The sequence below is a fragment of the Penaeus monodon genome, chromosome 5 (genome assembly GCF_015228065.2).
Source record: "Penaeus monodon isolate SGIC_2016 chromosome 5, NSTDA_Pmon_1, whole genome shotgun sequence".
Lineage (NCBI taxonomy): Eukaryota > Metazoa > Arthropoda > Malacostraca > Decapoda > Penaeidae > Penaeus > Penaeus monodon.
In genome coordinates this window covers 30,807,960-30,808,886 of record NC_051390.1, presented here as the reverse complement: position 1 = coordinate 30,808,886, position 927 = coordinate 30,807,960, and positions in this window count along the sequence as shown.

Below are 927 nucleotides of genomic sequence, written 5' to 3'. Positions count from 1 at the left end.
AATTTTAGGTATATGGCTCTCATACGTGAATTTTACAATGGAAACTGCACTTAAATATTTTATTTTATCCAAGGGGATAATCTCCTTTGCGACACGCAGAAGTTGGATCCATGTACAACAATTATATAATTTCATAAATTTAGTGTTCTGTTGCTTAACCTTCAATATTTTCCTTCAGTTTAAATATGTAAAGTTTGGTTCTACTTGGAATTACTGTTGCACATGTATGTGCATCCTTTCAAATTAATAGATAATTTGCAGTGATATTATGTATTATTTATTTTATATTAAATTGCTCAAAGTTTGATTGGGCAATAGGAAAGATAAGAATATGATAATAAATTATATTAATAGTTTAAAGAAAAAAAAAATGGTCTACAAGTCACTAACAACTATATGGACCAATTTGACTGTCAACTTATATAAAATTGTTACTGCAGAAAAAGATAGGGTTTCCATAGTGAAAGTGATCATATCCTAGGATTAAGTAGCCTGGATTTAAACTTTTTCCATTAGTGTGTTTAGGTAGCTTGTGTTTTCAAAAGAAGGAAAGTTGTTGCCGAAGAGGAGAAAATACTTCTAGTGCCAATTAAATCTCTTAAATGTAAATGGACAGGTCCTGTAATTATTTTCTTCAAACCAGACTTGGAAAAAAGGGAAAAATGCTTAACTTGACCATAAATCCTTTCAGTTTTGCAATATATTTATTCACAAATTCATAATTTAATGTACATTCTGGCTTTCATTATTATTATTCTGTATTGTTTAGGATTGTAAAGGTTATTTTTATTTTATTTATTTATTTTTTAAATCGAAATACAGCTAGGTTCATTACAAATATCAGTGTAAGAAAAAGAAATATTTTCTTGCTATGGAAATATTTTTTTAAAATTCCCGACCCCCCCAATCCCTTGCCCGTTGTTGTCG